The sequence below is a fragment of the Cebus imitator genome, unplaced genomic scaffold (assembly GCF_001604975.1).
Source record: "Cebus imitator isolate Cc_AM_T3 unplaced genomic scaffold, Cebus_imitator-1.0 Scaffold310, whole genome shotgun sequence".
In the NCBI taxonomy this organism is placed as follows: Eukaryota; Metazoa; Chordata; class Mammalia; order Primates; family Cebidae; genus Cebus; species Cebus imitator.
Genome location: NW_016107625.1, coordinates 42,713 through 68,259, shown reverse-complemented (window position 1 = coordinate 68,259; position 25,547 = coordinate 42,713). Strand labels below are relative to the sequence as shown.

The window sequence follows — 25,547 nt, the reverse complement described above, 5'->3', positions numbered from 1 at the left end:
TGAGCCTGATTCTCACGGTTCGAATGACTCAGTGAAAGGCGATAGCACCAACTGAGCTCTGCAGAGCATTCAAGAGGAGCCCACAGGTGCCACGAGAGAATCCTGACCTCAGCAAATGAGCAGCAGCTTGACATCACTTCCCTCTGGACTGGGACCACCTTGTGTTCTGTGTGTGACCTATGACATATGTCAAGCTTTTTTTTGCATTAGAGCTGTGCAAAGAAGTCAGGAATGTTTGAGGAATTGATTGAACTTGATTTTCTACAATACACTCTCCTGGAGCTGTGAAAGTATCAGAGGGTTCAGGGGAAAATAAGTGATGCAATTGGTTATTCACAAGTTGTATTTTCTGTCATATGTTGATCTAGAGAACTATGTAAGTCACTCCCAACAAGAAATAACTTGGCCTTCAGGTAGTAAACTTTCTATCATTACAAAGATCAGTAAATTGGGCTAGGCATTTTTTTTAGCTACCAGTTGCCACTTCTTCCCGTTATACCTCCATTCTCAGATAAAACTTTTAAATGTCTTCCTTTCAACCAAGTGAATTATACCAAATTTCCCCTCCCACCTCCTTTTCCAGTTGCCCACCTTCATCAACACTCCCAGAGCTCCTCTTTCTGCCTATATCATCCTCATATAAATGACTTAAATGCCCATGCGAATGCCCTGTGCAAACCCTGCCTTCAAAGTTCCTTGACCTCTTCAACCTCAAAAACTTTACCTCCATTTCACTCGAGCCAACTACTCCCATCAGATTTCATGTTCGCATGCCAAATGTGAACATGACCTACAAACTTACTGCAACGTGAAAATAGCAGGGGTACTCCTGGGTTGAGGACCAAATCTTGGGAAAGGGACAGTGCAGTACCACTCCCACACTTTACTTGCCATCTCCATCACAGCCACCCCTGATGTGTCAGCTGTCCCTGGGGACACAGGTTTGGGGAGCAGAAGCTGATGGAAGGTATGGGACAAAGGCAGCTTCTCTCCTTGCTTCCCTGACCCCATATTCTTGGTCCCTGAACTCTAAGACTGTTATGTGAAAATGGAACTACACCCTGTCCTCTTTCCAAGTGAGAGACGATGCTGCCACCCACACCTCCAATGTTTTCCCAGTGACACTGACACAGATCTGGGCAGAGAGCCTGAATCAGTGAGAAGGTCCATGTCAGAGTCAAGCTAAGGTTCTGTGGCCTGCAGTGGGGGAATGTCCTGCTTAAGCATTTTGAATAGGGTAATTTTGTTTTGGAGTCTTCCCCACCCCTTTTTCATACTCTGAGTTATTTTCTCTTACCTTACCCCAACCTGATCAGAATAATTTGGGATGAGTTTTGAGAGTTGAGCATCCAGGCTGGGCGTGGTGGCTCATGCCTGTAATCCTCCTCCCAAAGGAGGACAAGGCAGGTGGATCACAAGGTCGAGAAATCAAGACCATCCTGGCCAACATGGTGAAACCCCGTTTCTACTAAAAATATAAAAATTAGCTGGGCATGGTGGTAGGTGCCTGTGATCCCAGCAACTCAGGAGGCTGTGGCAGGAGAATTACTTGAACCCAGGAGGTGGAGGTTGCAGTGAGCCAAGATTGCACCACTGCACTCTGGCCTGGCGACAGAGTGAGAGAGAGAGAGAAAAAAAGAGAGAGAGAGAGTTAGTTCAGCGTACAGACGCCAGGCATTTTAAAAGAGTAAAGTAGGCCAGGTAGAGGGACCATAGGAAATAATGGGGGTGGTGACAGGAGACTATACACCATCTACAGAGTTAACCTCTACTCAGCCCAGCCAACCACCACCATGCAGGAGTATAGACAGATATGGTGTGTCCAGGTCTCCTGAATTTTCTCTAGGAAACCAAGAAAAATCTTCATTTTTATATAAAATATCCCCCAGAAAATGACAAGCAAGTAAAAATTTTAAAGTAATCTGGTAGGTCCTGTGGCAATTTTGGTTTAAGGGGGTCAGCTCTGGTTTAAGCAATCAACCTCCTTCACAGGAATCAGCTGTGAAGGGTTTGAATTTCACAGAGCACATCAATGTGTCATAGCTTTCCTGCAGAGTCACACCGTTTACATACACTCCATGGCTATTTAATGGTGGATTGGAAGAGGTAGGTGCTGGGCTTCTTTAAAAGGTGTCAGTTGCAGAAGAGCAGAAGATCAAACACCGCATGTTCACACTCATAGGTGGGTGTTGAACAATGAGAACACATGGACACAGGGAGGGGAGCACTACACACTGGGGTCAGTTGGGGGGAAATAGGGGAGGGATGGTGGGGGGTGGGGAGCTGGGGAGAGATAGCAAGGGGAGAAATGCCAGATGTAGGTGATGGGGAGGAAGGCAGCAAATCACACTGCCACGTGTGTACCTATGCAACAATTTTGCATGTTCTTCACATGTACCCCAAAACCTAAAATGCAATAAAATAAATAAATGGGGAAAAAAAGGTGTCAGTTGTTAGGAAGTAAACAAATTCAGGGCACATACAAGTCTACTTGTCAGAGTCAAGGGTTTCATGACATGCCACTTTCTGGGCTATGAGCAGATGAGTGGAGAGGAGAAGAATGAGGTGCTTTTCATAGGACTCAGGGTGGCGGCAGTCCTTGAAGCTCCCCTGCTGTGAGATGACTGCCCTGAAGGTTGCTCTGTGGATCATAGGCGTGATGTGTAAGACGGTGCTCAGAAGCCCCTTTGCCCATTGCTCAGACCCTCTGCCCAGTGTGGCAATCCTGCTTCCTGAGCCGTCCTTGAGGCCTCCCAAAACTGCTCCCCTATTCTCTGGGTCCCCTGACTTGACACGTGGTTCTGTTTAACATTACAGATATTTTTTCTCCTAGGCATTGCTTAAGATAAAACCCTTTTCTGCCAACAGCTTAAAAAGATGAACTTGAACTAAATGTGTTTGCCCTGCTTCCCTTTTAACTTTTCATATTCATAAGCGTCATTTCCACTGCACTCCTAACCAAAACATTAGAAGTGTTTGAGAAGTTAAAACAAAAATAGTGGGCAGGAGACAGACTGGCCTGGAAACATGAAATTTATCCCAAGAACTCCAGAACCTTTCCCAGCCTCACAATCCTTCCTTGGAAATTAATATTTCCACGGAGGGCAATTAAGGACCAAGAATATTTTACAACTCTCTTTTTTCATCAAATGAATCTCTGATGTTCAGATGTCAGACACTGTGACTGGTCTCAAGAAAAATAATTTGGTCCAGGAAAGGCTCTCAAATAATATCACTTTTTAAAATGAATATTAAATTACAGTATAAAGGAAGAGGTTGACCAGATCAAATTTAACATTGTACAAATCACAGGACTCTCTCATCTAAATAAAATGCTAGCCAGCCTTTTTAGAATAGCTCTGGGCTTTGACTCTCTGTGCTACAAGGCAAAACCTTCTAGAATATGTTTTGCTCTGTACCACATGCCTTCCATTCCCTTGTGAAAAAGAGAGTGGCCCCTGCCCCAGTCAGCTCTTCCAGAGCCAATCAGGGACTGAAACAAAAGCAGACTGCCACGTCTGAGCAGGGGTGAGGGAGGACACAAGAATTAGCAACGGCCTGAGGTCATGACCAGCAAACTTGAGGAGGTGCAAGGTGAGAATCCCAAGAAACCAAAGAAATATGTTGAATCTCACTAGTTACATAATTGAAGCTTAGTGAGGTGCAGTTTGTTAAGAGTCAAGGAAGTCCAATTGGTCTTCCTGTAAGCATTTATAGGGTGAAACCACAGGAGTTTTCAGGGATCAATTGTATCGTTATTATCACAGCTAAATGTAATGAATAAGGTTTTCTGGAAATCCATATAGTTTTGATTTTAATATACCTGTAGCTCATTCTGCCTTGACAGAATCCTGGAGTCCATATGAACAACAGTTACATGTTTAGATATCAGTCATTTGGAGCATTTCCTTTAGTTGAAGCTTTAATCTTAATAACTGAGATTTTTTTCAGATGTTGAAGTATCTTCAACAGGTTATTACCTTTTTAAAAAAAAATTTACACCATGTCAAAGTCACAACCAATCCTGAAGATACATTCACTATTGATATAAATGTTAACTCTTGAACCTCTAGTAATGTGGCTATCTGAATGGAATAAGCTATAAGTAATATACATATATATATGCATATGTATGTATAATAAAGTATTTTAAATTTATAGTATATCAGAACAAAGTATACCTTGTTTATTTTTCATATGTGGAGTATTATCCAACAATATCACATTAGGATTATCATCAAGGTTGAACATCAGTCTAGTCAAAATCAAGATGGTGGCACAGATGAGAGATTTGTTACTGACAGGAAGACTGAGCAAATAAGTGAATGCATCATGGATAAGAAACCTGGGTTTCTCAGTGCCAGAGAAGGGAGTCATATATACAGAAAGGGAAAAATGAAACCTGTGGGGTTGGATTGGAATTAGTGGTATTGGTGTTAACACATGGTGATAGATAAATAAATAGATGATAGATAGATAGATAGATAGATAGATAGATAGATAGATAGATAAATAGATAGATAGGATAGGATAGATAGACAAATGTATGCATATCTGTATGTACATGTAATATATACATATGAACGTATATTCCCTAGTTCTGTCCACTAAGAGAGGGTCTAGGAGGAGTAATATGCCAATAAAAATGAAGATACTTGGCTCACAAATCTAGGTTTCCAAATACCATTCTTCACAAAAAGGGACCAAAGTTCCTTGGAGAAATGACTCATTCCAGAGCTAGGACTGGAAAAATGCAGGATGAGCCTGAAACAGCTTGTGCCAGAAAGCAAAGAAGTACTCAAAGGATGATGGAACATTCCAAAAGAACATAGGGACTCACTTGAACTGATCTGCTCTCAAGGGCCAAATTAGGAGCAATAGAAAAAAAATGACAGAAGCAGATTATCAACCATTGAATAAAATACAAATCCATGAGTCAGAAGGAAGGAAGGAAGGGAGGGAGGGAGGGAGAAAGGGAGGGAGGGAAGCTTAGTTGTATGACAAATTGTCTATGGAGAAGGGTACTAATATGTTTTGGCTCTGTGTCACCACCCAAATCTCACCTTGAATTGTAATAATATTCATGCATCATGGGAGGGACCCAGTGGGAGGTAACTGAATCATGGGAGCAGATTTTCCCCCATACTGTTCTTGTGATAGTGAACAAGTCTCATGAGATCTGATGGTTTTATAAAGGGCAGTTGCCCTGCATATGCCCTCTTGCCTGCCACCATGTAAGATGTGCCTTTGTTCTCCTTTGCTTTCCACCATGACTGGTGAGGCCTCCCCAGCCATGTGGAACTGTGAGTCCATTAACCTCTTTTTCTTTATAAATTACCTAGTTACAAGTATGTCTTTATAAGCTGCATAAGAACAAATTAATACAGGTACCTTTCCAGTGGAGAAGGCAAGCATACGCCACCTTAACCTCATGACCAAAGTGAACATTACCAGCGATGGGACAAATTGACATTATGATTGCAATGAGAAGAACACATCATCACTTCGTGATATTCCTGCCAAAGGCTCAGAACCTGTGTTAGTCACGAGGGAACACTGGACAAAGTCAAATCGAAGGACATTCTATAAAATAACTGACCTATAATTGTCAAGGTCATGAAAGTCAAGCAAAAAGTGAAGAACTGTTACAGACTGCAGGAGATAAGAGAGAAATGACAACTAAATGTGACTTGTAATTCTGAACGGGGTCCTTTTGCTATCAAGGATATTATTAGGAAATTTGAATGCCATTCAAAGATTATATGGTAATAATTTTATGGTAATATATCAAGGTTAAATTTGCAATTTTAATGGTTGCATTGTGGTTTTATGCAAGAATAGCTTTGTTTGTAGAAAATAGTGTACAAAGTAATCAGAATGATAGGGCATTGGGTTGGTAAATTATTCTCAAATGGCTCAGAAAATAAAAGGTAAAGGTCTTTGTAGTATTTCCAACTTTTCTATAGGTTTGTAATTATTTCATCTGTGTAATATATCAGACTGTATGTGTTTTCCATATTAATAAACTGTAACAATTTCCTTGATAAAGACAAAACATATTATCTTTGTATATATATGTTTATTTTTAAGTGTTATAATGTATAATCTCAGCATTTTAATTAATTGCTATTTTTAACCAAAGAAACCAATATTTTCTCCACAGAAACCCTGAAAGCAAAAAGCCAAGAACTTCATAGCTATTTTTGTTCACACTAACATTATTTCTTTTTATAAAGCAATTACCTTTTATAATTGAATTTAGTTGAACACATAATTTTGTAATTTTACAATCTTAAACAAAGTGATGTTAGTTCATCTGACATCTAACAAAGTGATGCTAGTTTATCTATGAATAGAAATAATTTAGGAAAATCAAATTAATTAGGCTTTTCATTAAAACATATATTCAAGGCTGTCATAGAGGGAAGAGGTAAAGTTGTCTTTAAACGAATTAATTAAATCAGTCTAATTATCACAGTCATCTTATGATATTTTAAAAGCTGTTTTCTATACCTTTAAATTATCACATATTAAATCATCCAACATGTTTTAAAACAAATATTTGTATTTTATATTCTAACCCAGTAACCAGGTCATTAATGAAACTTACAGTGTAACTTTTTTCCCCCAGAGTTACAGTTTTAGCAAGAAAAAGTTTTTATAGTCAACATATGAAAATCTATGTAGAATTAGTTTATCTTACCTTGCATTTATATAGCCACTTAATATTTTGATATTTTTAATAAAAGCTAACTGAAAAAGGTACTTGATCCATTAGCTATTAGAAGCTCTTATAATCTGTTACTAATAACTCTCTCTAGAGGCAAAGTATATCTATTTATTTGCTCAAAAACTATTTTATATTTATAAACAGGGAATTTTTATCAACTCATTTTTATACAAGTTAGAGAAGCTAATTTTGAGAAGCAGCAGAATTTTTTAAATTAAAGGACCCCGTTCAGAATTACAAGTCACTTTATATTAAGTTCAAGAGTACATGTGTAGGTTTGTTATAGAAAATCATGTCACAGGGGTTTGTTGTACAGATTATTTCATCATCTAGGTATTAAGCCCAGGACCCATTAGTTATTTTTCCTGATCATCTTTCTCCTCCCACCGTCTACCTTCTGACAGGCCCCACCGTGTATTGTTCCCCTTGATGTGTCCATGCATTCTCATCGTTTAGCTCCCACTCATAAGTGAGAACATGTGGTATTTGGTTTTCTGTTCCTGCATTAGTTTACTAAGGATAATGTCCTCTAGCTCCATCCACGTTCCTGCAAAGGACATGATCTCATTCTTTTTCGTGGCTGCATAGTATTCTGTGGTGTATATGTACCACATTTTCTTTACCCAGTCTATCATTCGGGGGCATTTAGGTTGATTCCATGTCTTTGCTATGGTGAATAGTGCTGCAACAAACACATGTGTCTATGGATCTTTAGAACAATTTACATTATTTTCAGTATATACCCAGTAATGGGAATGCTGTGTCCAATGGTATTTCTGTTTTTAGGTCTTTGAGGAATTGCTGCACTGTCTTCCACAATGGCTGAACTAATTTACACTGCCACCAACAGTATATAAACATTCTTTTTTCTCCACAACCTCACCAGCATCTGTTATTTTTTGTTTTTTTAATAGCAGCCATTCTGACTGATGTGAGATGGTATCTTATTGTGGTTTTGATTTGCATTTCTTGAATAGCTGGTGATGTTGAGCTATTTTTGTATGATTGTTGCCTGCATGTGTGTCTTCTTTTGAAAAGTGTCTGTTCACGTCCTTTGCCCACTTCTTAAGGGGGTTGTTTGTTTTTTTTCTGGTATATTTGTTTAAGTTCCTTGTAGATGCTGCATGTTAGGCCTTTGTTAGATACATAGTTTTCAGAAATTTTCTCCCATTCTATAGGTTGTCTGCTCATTCTGTTGATAGTTTTCTTTGCCATGCAGGTCTTTAGGTTTGATCAGATCTCATTTGTCAATTTTTGCTTTTGTTGTAATTGCGTTTGGCATCATCATGAAATCTCTGCCTGTACCTATGTCCAGGGTGGCATTGCCTAGATTGTCTTCCAGGGTTTTTACAGTTTTGGGGTTTTACATTTAAGTCTTTAATCTCTCTTGAGTTGATTTTTATACGTGGTGTAGAAAAGGGGTCCCGTTTCTATCCTGTTTCTTTTACTTACAACTGCCTTGGCTATTCAAGCTCTTTTTTGGTTCCATATGAATTTTAAGATACTTTTTTCTAGTTCTCTGAAGTGTCCCAAAGGTAGTTCAATTTAATTTTGAAATAGCATTGAGTCTATAAATTAGAAGCAACAGAATTTAAGGCAGAAATATAGGCACCAGTATTAAGAATATTGATCAAGTAAACACTACTCTCTATTTCAAATACTATAAGATATGCAATTAATCAACACTATTTCCTTTGGGTAAGCATCATTGTTGATAAATCTATATGCTTTTGCAATTTTCTTCTAAATTTGCCAAAATAGTATTTTTTCTATTTTTCTAGTATTCATATTTTTACAATAGTGATAATCTCCTTCCATTAGCCTTATTTTATAAGTCCTGAAGGGAGGAATTTTGGAATTATTCAGTTGTGTAGAGAAATAAAAGTGAATCATTGAATACTAGGGGTTCTGCTTCATTTTAATTTTGGTGCAAGAATTTTAGCTTTTCAAATATTGGCACTATTGAGTTCAGAATAAATGTACATGAAAACTTAACTTTGAAATAGGGAAAAAGGCTTGGAGCTTTAGACTCAGATAGTGGAAACCAAATTGATACAAACCACAACATGTAAACACAGAGAATTCTATCAATAGTAAGAAAAACTTCAGAACCTTTACAACTCTATATTTTCAAGGACCTGGAATTATCAGAATTCTCAGCCAAATAACAAAAAGATAATGGACACCAGATTTCATATTTCCTGTTAGCTGCCACTTAACAGAAGTCATTAAATTGTCTGGCCATAAGATGAAAACCCAGATTGCCACCATGATGGATTAAATCAGCCCTGTTCAACCAGACCAAGAATCAGAAGCAGAAACAGATGTAACCAAGAGTCAGATTTAGCGTGTGAGAGCCCAAGAGCTCAGTCACCACCCAAGACTGATCACAGGAGCCAAGAGAAGATGAGCTGAGGATCCAAGAGGACCAGGTACAGACCAGATTCAGATCAAGTGCCCTTGAATCTGCACATTTCTCTGAAGGGCTGGCTGTATCACAGCAGAACCTCCAGAATAACAGTCAAAGAATAATTCAAGAACATACAGTAAAATTATTAGCATACTATTTATTTGTATACAGTGAAAAACCAAGTCACTTTGGAACACAAACCTAGATTTTCACACTCTGGGTAAAACATGATTTAGCTGGAAGCTAGCAAAAAGGCCAGTCTGGGGCTTCTGCCCTTGGGCAGCCGAATGGGTTATCAGAGGAAGAAATTTCAGTTGCCTGTGTATTCTCCAGGAGACCTGAGGGTTTAGCTTCGACACATTCAAAACAGGGAGTCTCTGCATTATTTCCTCAAGCCTTGTCTGTACCATTTCCTTATTCAAATTATTTATTCATACTAAAATCTTTTTAAAAATAAAATCCAGGTCCTACCCAGTCACTGGTAATAAAATCTTAAAGTAAGCCAAGGCAACCCAGATTTCAAGTGAAATTGCAAACAAAACTAAACAAAAACACATCTCCTCTAGGAAGTCCATCTTCCTTGCACTTGGGCTCTTCCTTTAACTCTGACATGCCTGGGGCCTAGTCCTTATAATTATTATATAATATTCTATTGTTAAGAATTTTAATACAAAAAATATAAATTCTACCTTAGGAAAAATGTTACAAACTTATGAAAAGTAGTAATAATTTCCTACAACCAGTTTCATCCCCAATCCCCCAATTAGGGTTAAAAAATATATATTAAGAGCATGGAGTTTGTCTTCCACCTCTTTTCTCATAAAAATATTATATCACAATATTTCATAAAAGTCACAGTTTATGGATGAATATTTGATTACATTGTGTTATTTTACATTGTATTATATTTATCATCTTGTACCTTGTTCTTTTTCTCTTTAGCAGCCCATAGAATTCCCACTCTCAGTCTTTGCAATTCCAAAACTTTGGTTTGCTTTCTTTGAGAGAGAATAACAGCAGTGAGTACTCAGGGTGTGATTTAGAGACATCAATACAGAGGAGACATTGTCTGGTTGTCCAAAGCCGGCATTATTTGTCTAGCTGTGAAAGCCTGCTGGCTTTCATTCATAAAGTATAGGTGACTACGTTCTTGAATGAAAGAAAAGAAAGGGAGTGAATGAATACTCCTTGCCTGGAGTAGATGAATAACTGAATTAAGTAGCCAGTTATTTTAATTTCAGCTTTCAGATTTCCCTCATCTAATAACCACTGCAGTCACTCTACCTCTGGTCAAAAACAAGTAGATTGTATTGAGTTTGTGATCATGTATCTGAAATCAATAAGTAGTAAATGTATTCCTTGAATTCTTTCATCTTATGGTTTCCATGTAATATATTTATTAGTTGCACTGTTTCTAAACGTGGACCTCCAGCATTTGAATTATGAGAAATGCAAAATGCATATGCGGACGCCTAGGCCATATTTGGGCCTCTGAGTCAAAATATCTGGGAATGGAGACAGATAATTTTCCTTTCAAAAAAGCTTTCCCTCAAAGGATTCCAATATTCACTAATCTGTGTGAGAACTACCTCTAGGCCTCCCTACAGGTTCAGGGATCCACCATCTTGTCTTGTCTTTTAAAGGCTCTAATACCCTCTCTAGCCTGCAAGATCCTAACATCCTTCTCATTTCTCTCTCTTCTCCATTCTCTACCCCCAACCAGGTTATGAAAGAAAGAACCTTGCAAACTCTTGGGCCTGACCCAGACCCAGTGCAGGCAGGCTCCTGATAGCACCTGGATCCCCAGAAGAGCCTACAAAAGGGGCTGCTGATTTGATATGGCCTAAGAATTTCCCTTGACTCCCTATGTTCAGACAAAGGAGTCAAGGGACTTCTCACAGCAGGCACTACATATAAAATACTATCTCTAGGAAAGGGCAGAGCAGTGTACACCTTTGTGGGCACTAGGAAGAAACACCATGAGGATGGGGAGAGCAAGGATCAATAAGGGCAGTAACTTTGCCTTTGATATCTTGTCACTCTCAGCAGCTGCAGCGGGCAGCCATTGACTGTTCTTGAATGAGTAGAAGGTGACCGAATGAGAGACTGAACAAATTAGTCTAGTGCTTGATTGTTATGGTGACCAAAACAATACCAACAATTTTCTAATCTCTGAAATAACTGACCATTTGAAAAATACATGTAGGTTTTTCTATTTGAATGTCATTTGTAACTTTAGGTCATATCTACCAGAAAAACTGGCAGGAACAGATTCAATATGTTTTAAAACTACAGAGGATAGAGCATGGAATTCCCTGGAAATACTTTATTATGAAGACAGCTCTAGGAAACAGCTCTGAAACTGTGTGGGTGTCTGATTCAGAGCCTTATAAGCATAAAAGAGAAATGGTGAAACTGCGAAATCCAAGGTCAGGAAGCTTCCCTGAGCAGACACAATACCACCCACCAGCTAAGTTCTAGTCTACTCTGTCCAACTTCTAGGAATTAGAGCTCTTCCAAGATTCTAAGTTGACCAGCTATTTCCTTCACTATGTTGGTGATGAAAGGAGGAATAAAAGGAAATAGATTCTGGAGAGAATGCAAAATAGTATTTCATGAGAAAGATGAAAAGATAAATGGAAATATGTAGACATAAATTTGCCACCAGGACATCACAGTTTCTTCAAAGATACAATTTGCCTGCTGCATGAATATTTTTGAAACTCAGGAATATGCAGCACATTTTTTATAAGAGGATATTGCTGTGACTTCTCCAATCAGGGACAGCCTCCTCTTGGCAGGGTGATGCTAAAATGGTCCCCCGTGATCTCCATCCTGGTATCAACCCTTGTGCAATCCCCTCCCCTTGAGTGTGGGCTGGCCAATAGAATACAGCAGACGTGATAGGATGGGATGAGGTTATAATCTCCATCTTGGCTAGCAGACTCTTTCTTGCTTCCTCACTTGCATATTTTGATAAAAGAGATGGCCATGTTGGAGAGGCCCACATGGAAAAGATCTGAAGGTGGCTTGTAGCCAATAGCCACGAAGGATCTACGGCTCTCAGTCAAACAGTCCTCCAGGAACTGAATTCTGCCAACCTGAATGGGCTGAGAAGCAGAACACGAATCCTTCTGCACTTGAACTTTCAGATGAGATGACAGCCCTGGCTGACAACTTGATTTTAGCCTTGTGAGAAACCCTAAAACAGAGGACTCAGCTAACAGCCCAGACTCTTGACCCAGAGAAGCATTAAGCCACTAATTTTGTGGTGATTTACTATGGAGCAATAGAAAACTAATACAATCCTGGTCCAAGCTGAGGTATCCAGGAGGGAATATCTGGTTTTCAAAGTTCTGAACAATTGCTATTGCTGCCCTTGTCCTTGGTAGAGCCTGTGAAACAAGACATACTTTCCCAAGCAGCCTCTATCCAGTACATCTATGGCACCCACTACAGCCAAGATGGTGGGGATGCTGAGAGATGCCAAATGGGGAAGCCCTAAGACCATGAAATGATACTTACAGCTTGATTAAAATAGCAACTGGTCTTGGCTTATGTTCTGAAGAACCCTTTAAACCTCAGAGAAGAGGATGATAAATTGAGTGCCATGTTCTCATGTTCTCATTTTCAGTCAAAGGCTTCAATTTTAAATAATTCCACATGCTTCAACCATCAGCTGTATGCAAGGAGGCTGCCATGTGAAATGAGTCTTCATTTGATTGAAGCCAAGATTTATTTTTTCTTTAGGATGGGATCCATGTCAACACACACACACACACACACGGCTATCTCTGTGGCAAGACAGATTTATTGAACTCATTCTTCAATTACGTCAGCCTCTTTTTTAATATAGCAGTGAATGAATTCAATTACATAAAGACCATATTGGTGGTTGGCTTATCAAAAATGCTATTTCTGCCCACAGATATCCACACGTACAATGACTAAAGACATTGCCCTTCATTGCTATCTCTCCAGGTTACACTATAGAAAGCTCTCTGGCCAGAAAACTAGATTATTCTCAATGTGACATGGGTCTAGAGGAGAAAATTAATTCCCTGAGACACTTGCCAAGGGACAGCAGGGTTCTCTTCTCTCTTTTTGCTCTTCAATCCTCCTAAGACTCAGCTGACCAATGACATATAAACTGACCTTGGTCACTCTGGGCTTCTCTTTTTCAGGTTTTTATACCCCCATCACAAAGTTTGGGGATTCCAAGACCACCCTCACTTATGATACTAACTGCAAGTTCAGAGGACCCCAAGACCATCCGCAGGTTTGATAATTTTCTAAAAGGACCCATAAAACCCACTGAAAGCCATTACATTCAACATCACCATTTATCACAGCATAAGGATACAGATTAAAAGCAGCCATGGGGAGACGAGCATAGGGTAGGGTTCAGGAGAGTTCCAAGCATGGAGCTTCCAGTTGTCCTCTCCCAGGGGAGTTGTGCAGCTAGTGCTTACTTTCACAGCTGTGATGTATAACGATGTACATGGAGAATTGCCAACCAGGCAATCTCATCTGAGTCATGCTGTCCAAAAGCTTTTACTATAACATAGACATGATTGGCTTCCCCCTTAACTGACCTTAGTCTCCAGCCCTTCTAGAGGTTGAGCTGACACTGCATGGTCCAAGTCCTCCCACCATAAATCATATGGTTAGCATGGACTATCTAGCATGGCCCAAGGCTCCCAGGTAAACAAATCAGGTGGGACGTTCCAAGGTGTTAGAGGTTACCTTCCAGTGGCCAAGGACACATGCCAGATCTGCTTTTGGGCAAGGTTAATCCTTTATTGCATAGCACACTCATCCAGACTTTCCTCATCTGCTTGGTGGAACTTCTCTGCAGCATCCCTCCTAATCTCCTCTATCTCTCAGAACAGCACAAACGCCTGGGTAATCAAGTCACTACTACCCTAATTCAAGCCACTAGTGATTCTCACCTGGACTATTTTGGTGTAAAATCTCCTTGTTTCCATTCTTGCCACCTCACAGGCCAAAGTATGGAATTCAAATCATCCTTCCTGTGCTTAAGCCCAAACTTCCCAGTCCACAAAGGCATGCCTTCAAACTTAGAATAAAAATCAAAACTCCTCATTTTCCAGCTTATGGAGCCCTAAATGCCCACTCTGACTTCCTCTCAGCTCATCTCGGTTCTCTTGCTATGCCCACTTTGTTCTCACCACCCTGACCTTTCTCTACCTTGACACTCTAAGCTAATCTCCACCTTAAGGCCTTTTCACTGCCCAACTTCTCTGCATTAAACCTTCTGTTCTTTACTTTCCCAAAGCTTCTCCCTCTTGACACTCAGAGCTCAGCTTAAATATCACCTGGTGGTATCAACTTCCCTGATAATTCAATCCAAAAGAATCTCTCAGACAACCTCAAACACACCATCATTTCATAATGACATCCAACACACTTAGGAGCAGTTATTATTTTTTCTGGTTTGTTTCTTTCTTTGTCTGTTTATTCTATGCCTCCCCCATGAAAACTGTAAGCTTCAAGCAAACAGGAACTAATCTGCCTTTTTCATTTCTAATTCCGAGCTCTTACAGTCTAACACATAGTAGGAGGTGCTCAATAAAGATTTACTTAACAAATGAATGTATGCCCTTTTTTTAAAATTTATTTTTATTGTATAAATCTACAATGTACAATATGATGTTTTGATATCTATATCAAATGACTTTTTCGTGTCCATATCTAAATGACTACTATAGCTAAGCAATTTAACATATCCATTATCTTCCATAGTTACCTTTGTTTGCATATGTATGTGTGGGGGGGGAGGGTAAAAGCACATAAAGTCTACACTCATAGCAAGTTTTCAATATATATTACAATATTATTAACTGTAGTCCTCATGTTGTACATTAGCTTACCCTACCTAACTGCCGGTTTGAACCCTTTGACCTATAGCTCCCCATTTCTCCTTCTCCCCATTCCTGGAAACTACTGTTGTACTCTGTTTCTATGTCTTTTTAAGATTCCACATATAAGTGAGGTCATGGAGTATTTGTCTTTCCATGTCTGGATTATTTCACCTAGCATAATGTCCTTCAGGTTCAACCACATTGTCCCAAATTGTAGCGTTTTATTTTCTGAAGGCTGAATAGCATTCCATTATGTACATATTGTGATACATATATGTATCACATTGTGTTCTCTCATTATCCATCAATGGATGTTTTAGTTGTTTCCATATCTTAGTTATTGTGAATAATGCTGCAATGTTCAGGAGAGTACAGATATCTCTTTAAGATACTGATATCATTTCTTTTAGGTATATACTCAGTGGAGGGATTGCTGGTGCACGTGGTAGTTTTATTTTTATTTTTTTGAGGAACCTCTATACTGTTTTCCTTAATGGCTGTACTAACTTACATTCCCACCAACAGTGTACTAGGAGTCTCTTTTCTTCACACCCTCATCAATACTTGTTATCTCTTGACTTTTTAATAATAGCTATTCTAACAGGTGTGAGGTGATATCTCATTGTGGGTTTGATTTGGCATGCCCTTTTCTTGAAAGTCAACTGGTAACCATTGATGTATTCATTCTTTTATTGAATTGACAAACATTTAGTAAGTACGTATCCACTGAATGGAAGGCCAGGATAGGCAAATCTAGACAAAACCTGCCCGTAGGAACTTAAAGGAGTCTAGCAGCGAAGTCACAGAACAGAACAGCTAGACCTCCCGCAGTGTCTAGCACAATCTTGAGAGCTCACTAGGGAATTAATGAACACGAAAAGAACTCTGCTAAAATTCTATTAGAAATTCAAATGGAGAAAAGATTTCTGAGAAATGAAAGGATTGGGAAAGACTTCGTAAAGGATTTGTGTTGATGGGAAGTGGGAGGTTCTGCATTCAGAGTAATGGAATAGTACAAATAAAGGCACAGATACAGGAAAGGATACCTCTGGGGAAGGTTGAGTAGTTCTGTTTGGAAAGCACATAAGGTATATAAAGGGACTTCCAGGAAAGGAAGCAGCAAAGGTTGACTAGGATCAGAATTCATAGGACCCTAAAATTAGAACTCTAGACAACGTGGAGCTATAGAAAGTTTTTGAGCAAGTGCTTACCATGACCAAAACCAAGCTTTAAAAGAATTAAACTCTGAAAGGACTGGCTTCATGGATATGCAAGCAGTGCAGTCACACAGACACATAGAGCCCCATGCATAGTAGGGTCTTGTGCTTTGCTAATGTACTGCCGTTGTGTTGAAAGTTTCGATACTTTTGAATGAGGGCCCCTTCATTTTGCACTGGGCCCTGCAAATTATGTGACTGCTCCTTAACTCAGGAGATGGAGGTTCAGTGAGTAAAATGAGAGAGTCAGGAGGCAAGGAGACTTAATAATAATTCAAGTGAGAACTAGAGAGGACATGAGGTGGGGTACCTTCCTAGTTTTATTAGATTCTATAAGTATCTAGGAGTAATAAAGAAAGCCTTGGGTCATAGGCCCAAAGATATCCTTTGAATCTCTCTGCCCCACCCTACACAAAATGATTCTTAATTATGTCAAAGTCAGCAAGAAGTCTACGAGAAGCCTTGAAAATTTTTAAGCAGAGATGTTATATAAAATTCATTCAACAAATGTTTATTGAGTACCTATTATGTATCAGGCAGGGCGGTGGAATTAGAAACCTACTGGTAAGCAAAGGAGTCATAGTTGCTGTCCTAAAGGAGCCATAGTTGCAGGCACAGAGGGAAGAAATTTGAAAACAAATATTATTCAGTTATAATCACTGCATAATTTGATCACAGTGCACAGTGGCAAGCTGAAAGACAATGTAATGGTATGTGGGGTATATTAGTTCATTCTTAGATTGCTATGAAGAAATACCCAAGACTGAGTAATTTATAAAGGAAAGAGGTTTAGTTGACTCACAGTTCCACATGACTTGGGAGGCCTCTGGAAACTTACAATCATGGCAGAAGGCACTTCTTCACAGGGCAGCAGAAGACAGAATGAGTGAATGCCAAGTGAAGGGGGAAGACCCCTTATAAAACCATCAGATCTTTTGAGAATTAACTCAGTATCACAAGAATAGCATGGGATAGCACCACCCCAATAATTCAATCACCTCCCACCAGGTCCCTCCCAGGACACATGGGAATTATGGGATTATAATTTTCAAGATGAGATTTGGGTGGGGACACAAAGCCAAACCATATCATGGGGGAAAGAGGTGAGCAGCACTCACTCTGATACCTGCTTCAAGAACAGGTCAGTAGGAACCTTTGGAGGTGAGGAGTCCACCTCAAAATAATTTAAATCTCATGCTGAGCAATGTGCCATTTCAAAGTGCAGTGCTAGCTTCCGGGACTTTAAAATCAGATCAACAAATCTCTAAGAATACAGCAGCCTTTGTAATATGGGTCAGCTGCACTTTTTTTCCATTTTCAGCAGGCACAACTGACAGAAGATGACCAGCTGGGACCTGGCTGAAAATATAGAGAATAATTTAGGATCATTTCAGCCTTTAACAGTTGTTAGTTAGGACTGGAGCGAAGCAAAAGAACAGAACCTTTGCCAGGGAATAACTAGTCCTGCAGCTTTTCTCAACATTCCAAAGAACAACTGCCAATGTTCTAAGACCAAATGCCTTACCAAGACATTATAACTGATTTTTTTATTGAGTTTATTCTGCCTACCTCAAGTCAAAGTTCCACACCACTGGCTTATATAACATGGAAGAATCTAACAAAAATCTTGTCCTTGGGAATGAGCTGGCTAAGCAAGCTCTTGAACTTGGATTATCCCTGTCCCAAGAGCAGGGCTTATCTGTCTTACCATGATAAGAGGAGGTTGACGGAGATGGCCGTGAACAGAGCAAATGCAAAGATGTAGCTGCAAAAATGTCTGAGATTGTCATCTCCTCCTCAGAAAGGAAACAGATGTGGTTCTCCGTATTGTTTGCCTGCTTTGTCTCTTCCTGTCTTCTTCCCTTATGGGAAGAAATTCCTTTAGCATGATAATGCATCAAAATTAAGCTTTCAAGGTAACTAGCATTAGCAAGACAGAGATGAATTTTTCTGGTTGGTGCCCTGTTCTTAAGGAGGCAAGGATCCACTGTTATCTTCAGCCTCAAACCAAAGGAATGGAGAGGTCCTGGGCTTGGCCGTAAGGAGTAGCAGCTCAATGGAACCACAGCCCAGGGGGTGGAGTGAGAGGCTGCGCAGGAGGCAGAGGAGCAGAAGAGAAAGATGGGAGGAAATCTTGGGAAGGGTTGCATGTGCTCCAACTCAAGCTGTCATGCATATATATTACACTTTTGTTTAATCCTCCCTCCCAAGATGGTGGTAATTGGTTCCGAGTGAGAGTCGGGCTTCCCTGGCACACAACCAATCCTGGTCACTAGCATACTGCTTGATGCTTTTAATTAGTGTTTAGTGAATGAGTTGATAAGAACAAAGGACTAGCTTTTGAGAGGCAAATATGCTACCCACTTGGAGGTGTGTGCCAAGTGTAGGGAGTTTGAGGAGGTTCTAAAAGTCACACATTCCATGGTGATCTGTGACATTTAGGGAAAATGGGAACTCTTGTGCTGAACCTGAGAAGAGCACATGGTCAATGTTCCTCTAGAGGGAGCCCAAGGGAAGGAAGATATTATGAACCGCCATGAAAAAAATGGGACTTGGTTGGGCACTGTGGCTCATGCCTGTAATCCCAGCACTTTGAGAGTCTAAAGCAGGAGGATCTCTTGAGCCCAGAAGTTCCAGAATAGCCTGGGCAACACAGGGAGACCCGATCTCTCAAAAATTTTAAAAATTAGGCAGGCATGGTGGAATGCATCTGTGGTCTCAGCTACTTGGGAGGCTGAGGTGGGAAGATCACATGGGCCCAAGAGGACTAGGTTGTAGTGAGCCATTATGGTGCCACTGCACTCCAGCCTGGGCAACACAGTAAGACATTGTGTCAAAAAGAAATGAGAATGACACTGAATGAATTCCTCAAATTGTCCAGTAAATCTTATCATCCAGTCACAATCCATAGTATCAAAGAGTTGGATGCTGTTTTCTAATGATCAGTCTTTCCCCAGTCAACTTACAAAGGGTCAGCAAAGCACAGAGACTATCCTTCCTGGTCTTATTAATAGAAATTTGCATAAATGTCTCAAGACAAAATTAGCCATGAGTCCAGACCCCAGTGAAAACAACTATTACAAAGCTGTGCAGGTGCTACCTTGGTTATGGTCCTTTCCTCCAGGGAGTTGTACATTAATGTGAAATATAATCATCTGCAGAGAAAAGTGCCTATCTTCAATGTATGTATTACATCTTTCATCTAAGTCATAGACATAAAGTTAGAATTGTTCTTCTTTTTTTTTTTTTTTTTTGTGAGGTAGTCTTGCTCTGTCATTAGGCTGAAGTGCGGTGGCATGATCTTGGCTCACTCTGACCTCCGCCTCCCAGGTTCGAGCAATTCTCCTGCCTCAGCCTCCTGAGTAGCTGGGACTACAGGTGCATGCCACCATGCCCAGCTAATTTTTGTATTTTTAGTAGAGACGGGGTTTCACCATGTTGGCCCGGATGGTCTCGATCCCTTGACCTCATGATCTGCCTGCCTCAGCCTCCCAAAGTGCTGGTACAGGCATGAGCCACCATCCCCAGCAAGGTTAGCATTATTTTATGCAAAAGAGATATATGGCAATAATATAAGAAATCTTTATTTATAAAGTTCTTCTCATATTTCAAAATGTTTATATTTATTATATATATATGTATGTGTATATATACACATACACACACACACACACACACACACACACACATATATATATATATATATATATATATAGTATTTTATTGATACCAACAATACCTATGTGGTAGGTATTGAACTTGTGAGTAGTCAAACCAGCAGGGTATTATTAAAACATTAAGATAAAAAAGCAAGACTCAGAGTGGTTAAGTAACTACCCAAAAGTACAAAGCAGTAAATAGTAGATTTGGTCTCCAGATTCCAAAAGCCTAGTAGAACTTTCCATGGTTTTTGCAAAAATTATAAATGCTGAAATTTCCAGATAAGATTCGAGTGTAACACAAGTATCTAATTGACTACAGCAGACAGTGCAGGTTTTCCACATGGGCATACAGTGGATTTACACTTTCCTGCTCTCTGAAGTTAGATGTGACCATGTGACATGCTTCAGTGAATTGAAGTTTTAAGAGTCAATGCATAGGTTGTCACACTCCCTTTCCCCCTGCCACAGCAACCTGCACGTATTAGATGGTAGCTGTTCTATCTGTTTGGGTTCCAGAGTAAACACAATAAGGACCAAATCCCGCAGTTGACCCACGTGGACACAGGCAAGAAGTAAACCCTTGTTTATTGAGGTAGATTATCAACGTAGTACAACCTAATTTTCCATGACTGACACACCACATGCAGGGGCTTACATACAAGGGCCCCACTGTAATGACAGAAGGACCATTAAAATAAGGGGAAAGTGCATCTCTCTGAAAGCTAAGGAAGAGTGTCGTCCACAAGCCATCGTTTTGAGGAATTTCAGTAAGATAATATGAGATTAAGGAAAGGAAACAAGAGATGATTTAAGTCACCTTCAAATAAATTAATGCCGAGACATTTGTATTTCTCCATGCTAAATAGGAGAGAATGAGGAAGTTTCCCAACTCCACCATCAAAAACTAATATGTTTTCTCAGTTTATATTGGCTTTGGAGAAAGAGGTGCCTTAAGAGTTGCTGTTGGGGCACACTGTAACAAGCACTAGCTTTGTTCCAGAACGTGTGGCTTTCCTTTCCCTAAGACAACACACAATATGCTCATACATGAAGAGCAAACTAGAGCTCACCTCCCAGGTGGAGGTGGTACTGTGTGGTGACTCAAAAACTCTGTGTTGCATCTAATGCAGTGTTGAGGGACTGACACACTGAGCCACCTGTTTTCCAAACAGTATTCATATGGTCCCTGTATGGAAGATGCTGTCTCCTGAAACAAACCTTTGAAGCATGAAAGCAGGAATATATTTGGCATATTGCTGTTGGCTTTTAAGTCGCAGAGAATAAAAATAGAAATGACACCATGTGAAATGTTATTCACATTCTGAATAAAAATGTTATCTGAGTGAAATGGAGCATGTTCAGACTGATAGGGTATGCCCATCACACAGGGAGTGGGGAAGGAATAGGTGGAGTGGCATATCAGGTAATGGAAAGGTCATACAGAAGGATTAAAACCAGAAAAACATGAGATAACACCTATCCTCATTTAGCAGCTGAATTATTGATATGATTTAAATATGTCCCCCAAAATTTATCTGTTGAAAACTTAATCCCCAGAACAACAGTATTGGGAGGTATGGCCTAGAGGGCAGTGTTTAGGCAGAGCTCTCATTAATGGTTTAATGCTTCCATAAAAACAGCCCACGGGAGTAAACATTCTCTCTTTCCCTTTGCTCCTCTGCCATGTAAGAACATGGCATTTCTCCCCTCTGGAGGACATAGCATTCAAGGTACCATCTTGGAAACAGAGAAACCAGGCTCTAACCTTCTGGTGCCTTAACCTTGGACTTCCCAGTTTCTAGAATTGTGAGAGATAAATTTCTGTTGTTTATAAATTACCCAGTCTCAGGTGTTCTGTTATAGCAGCACAAAATTGACTAAGTTACTCTGGCTAAAATTCTTGTTAAAGTTCATGTTCTTGTTTGATGAAGATAATAATAATGTCTACCATTGCACATTGCTGTGAAGGCAAAATAAGGTCATATGTGCACACAAGCAATTTGTAAATTGCAAAGTTTTGGTACAAATGGTAATTGTTGTCTCTGGGAAGGTCTGAGTATTATAAAGTCTTTTCTTAAACAGCTAAAAGCTGCCTCCTGTATCTCCCTAATTCTGTCTCTGGCACATAGTTGGCATATGATAAACATCTGTTGAATAATAGGAGAGAAGGGAAAAGGGATGGAGGAAGGGAAGGAAGGAAGGAAGGAAGGAAGGAAGGAAGGAAGGAAGGAAGGAAGGAAGGAAGTCAGTCCTCATTTTGCCTATTAGGGTCATACAAAATTAGTCTAATTCCTCTCCCAGCCAAATCTTTATTTACCTGGAAATATATTTCTTATTTAGTCAAGAAAAAATATGAGAGTGCTTACAAGGAAAATTAAAACACACCAAAAGAGCACAAATTTTAAGTGATACAGAAGACAAGAGAATACAAGAAAGGAGATGGGAATGAGCATTGGGATGGGAGGTCAGCCTAGCCATAGTGAACCACCAACTAGTTCTAATCTTTGTAGCTTCCAACCCAAAAAAAGAAATGCAATCAGATATACAATTTTAACATCCATGAGGCAAAAAACAGACCCATCATTCAAGAGAAGTTCTGGTTTTCTTGGTGCTGAAGATAGGAATTTTCTCAAGAGTACACTGCAGGAAGGGAATATGACACGCTCAGCATTGTTCTTCAACAGACAGAGTAGGAAGATTGGCAGGGCTCTGTCCATAAGGAACTCAATACAGATTTAAGACATCAAACCAAGGAGCAATTCAACAAAGTTGACTGCATGCTGCTAACACAGCACAACCCACCTACCTGGGTCTTTTTTATCTTGCTTTACCCAGGATATATGATAGATTACCTGGAACACGGAATGGTCAGCATGTCCTTCAAGCAATGGTCCCCAAACATCATTCAGGTTTCCACAAATGCTTAGCTCTGCCAATGGGTATGTAAAATAAATAACATTTACACGATCATAAACACAAGCTATGTGACCAAGGATTCTTGGTGCAACTTAGAGGGAAAAGGCAATATTGTAAAGACAACTCTCAACTTGCTTATCAGAGATAAAATCAAAACCACAAGATAGAGTTTCCTGTGATGTGAGAGGGACTTCAGAAGTCCTTTCAAGGCTGATGGAGTTAAGGGCATCTGTTCCACTTTTATTTCTGCCAAGAAGTTTTGTCCACAGGATAGCCAGAGATAAAAGCCCTAAAATTAAGAATATGCAGAAATAAATGCTCTGAAAAGCAGATAATTTGCAGGCATATGACTAATATTTTCTCAGAAAAGCCAATGCGTAGGTTCTTCACATTTTCAGACGAGGAGTCATATAAAAAAAACCTCTCACAGCAGTGAACCAGGGCTGGCAGATGCACCCCGTGTTTCCATGGCTTGATTGGCTTAGTATGTTGCTGGCCCTGCCCTTCCTTGGGCATGGCTTTTCTGTTTATATCAGGACAAGCTCAGATGGGCCAAGGAGAGGCATCCTCACAACTTCCTAGTGAAAAGTTGTGATGGACAATTTTATTTGTCAACTTGATTGGGTTAAGAGATGCCCAAACATTTCATAAAACATTGTTTCTGGGAGTGTCTGGAAGAGATTAGCTTTTGAATCTGCAGACTGAGTAAAGATGTCCCTCACCAATGTGAGGTGGGTCAAACGAGTAGGCATCATCCAGCTCGTTGAGGGCCTGAATAGAACAAAAAGACAGAGGAAGGGAGAATTTGGTTTCTCTGCTTGAGCTGGGACATCCATTTGAAACCACCATTGCAAAATTATGACTGAAACAGTGAAAGAATATAACCTAACCAACTCCATCTTGCTTCTAACCTCCAAGCTGTCCTTGTTCATTCTTTGGTGTAGGCTAAAGTAACTTTAGGAGGAACTTAGTTTATAGTTTAAAACAAAGATGATAACAGCCCCTTCCCAAAACAAACCTCCTTCTTGCCTGGGGACTAGAATGTCTTTGTAGGGCTAAGAAATTAGCCACAAGATTAGAAATTATGACTTAGGAGTCATGTAGCTGGAAGCTACACGATTCTGATCCTCTCTAAACTGCTTATAAGATTAGTGCTTGAGATATTTTGCAAACCCTGCACTTGATGGATCAGCTGGCATCACCCGGGTCAGCTCTTCTGATCTTGTGGGTCCCACCTGGGAACTGACTCAGCACAAGAGGACAGCATCAATTCCCTAAAATTTCATCTCTGACCTGACCAATCAGCACTCCCAGCTTACTGGCTTCCCCTCACCTACTAAGTTGGCCTTAAAAACTCTGCTCCCTGAATGCTCAGGCAGGCTGATTTGAGTAATAATAAAATTCCATCTCCTGCACAGCTGGCTCTGTGTGGATTACTCTTTCTCCTTGGCAACCCTGTCTTGATAAATCAGCTGTATCTGAGCTGTGGGCAAGATGAACCCACTGGGCGGTTACACATTTTCTCCTGCCTTTTTCATCAGTGCTCCTGATTCTCTGGACTTCAAACTGGGACCAGAACTTAGACCATTAGCTTCCCAGTTCTCAGGCCTTTGAGTTTGGACTAGAACTACACCACTGGCTTTTCTCCAGCTTGCATATGGCAGATTGTGAAACTTCTCAGCTCTCTACTAGATCAGAGTTTCTTAGTATCTGCCACATTTATTAAAATTATGCAGGCAAATGCTATATGTAATAATGGCTATTCTGCCATGATGGTTTATTTATACAGTGAATCACAATTATTTATGATAATGTATTTATGCCACCAAGTGCAACAGTGGTGCACTGCATCCTGTCTTGCATATAATCTCATGACATTGATGAGATATAGACAGGATGATGTAGATATAGTTAGAGATATAGATATCCTATCAGTTTTGTTTCTCTGGAGATCTCTGTCTAATACAGAAATAAGGTTTAAACTTGCAGAGGTCAGATAAGCTGTCTTTAAATGGGGATTATGGGACAGGTAGCCAAGAAAGAAGTCTCAAAACTCATCACTGGAGAGAACCACTAAATAAGGAAACTGGCAAGGGGAAGAACTGGAGTAATCATCTCTCAGAGAAAACATAGTGGGGGTGGGGTTAGGAATAACACAAAGAACATCTACTAATAATTTACTGAGCATGTTTTCTATTGTAGACCGTGACCTAATTCCTCTTCATGCATGACCTCAATTAATGCTAAAAACAACTCCAGGAAGTAGATAGTACTATTATCCCTACTTTAAAGAAAACACAGTTGAGGATGAGAAAAGTTAAAGGATGTTTACGGAAGCAGGGTGAGGGGTTCAGGGAAATCAGATGGACTGATAGTGCTGTGACTTTCTTTCAGAGACCAGGGAATCCATTAGCACAGAGCTCTGAAAGTCACCAACAGAGGATTTATAGGGGGACCTCTTCAAATAGTCAAGAACATTGACTTCTCCATGTAAGTTGGATTTAGATTAGGACCCATGCATTCTCAGCAGGGATGATATCATTCCCACTGGGGCAAAAATTAGCTCTTGGGATCTGCGATGGATTCACTAGTCCTCAAAAGTTCATGTCCATCTGGAACTTCAGAATGTGCTCTTATTTGGAAATAGAGATTTTGCAGATGTAATTAAATATGAAACCATACTGATATAGGGTGAGCCCTAAATCCAATGAAAGTGTTCTTATAAGA

The 25,547-nt window shown here is 39.9% G+C and overlaps 1 pseudogene; it reads left to right on the top strand.

Annotated features, from left to right (window-relative positions):
* The first annotated feature begins 3,566 nt into the window (after window positions 1-3,566).
* Window positions 3,567-25,547, top strand: part of LOC108285881 — a 42,919-nt pseudogene continuing 20,938 nt past the window's right edge.